Raw genomic sequence first — 635 nt, 5'->3', positions numbered from 1 at the left:
ATTCACGTCATTTTTTTTTTTACATCTACCAATAGGTGCCCTTCTTTGCGAGGCATTGGAAAATCTCCCTGGTCTTTGTGGTTGAATCTGTGCTTGAAATTCACTGCGCGACTGAGGGATCTTACAGATAATTGTATGTGTGGGGTACAGAGATGGGGTAGTCATTTAAAAATTGTAAAAACACTTATTGCACAGAGTGAGTCCATGCAACATATTAAGCAAATTTTTACTCCTGAACTTATTTAGGCTTGTCATAACAAAAGGGTTGAATACTTATTCACTCAAGACATGAGCTTTTCATTAATTAATTTGTAAACATTTCTAAAAACATAATTCCTCTGACATTATGGGGTATTGTGTGTAGGCGAGTGACACAAAATCTAAATGTAATCTATTAAATTCAGGCTGTAACAAAATAAAATATGGAAAAAGTCAACAGGTGTGAATAATTTCTGAAGACACTTTATACAACCACCCAAAAGGTCACTCTGTGTTTGGGAGTGCAAAGGGGCGTGTGCTCAGCACAGGTAAACCCATCTGTGCACCTGGCATTGACCTTCCTGGCTAAAAATAAAGATCACATTGGATGCTGTGCAACTGAAAGACTGAATTCAAAGTGACGAGTTGGCTTCTTT

Source organism: Coregonus lavaretus (genome assembly GCF_964263955.1).
Source record: "Coregonus lavaretus genome assembly, chromosome: 37".
Classification (NCBI taxonomy): Eukaryota; Metazoa; Chordata; class Actinopteri; order Salmoniformes; family Salmonidae; genus Coregonus; species Coregonus lavaretus.
This window is presented reverse-complemented; position numbering follows the sequence as displayed.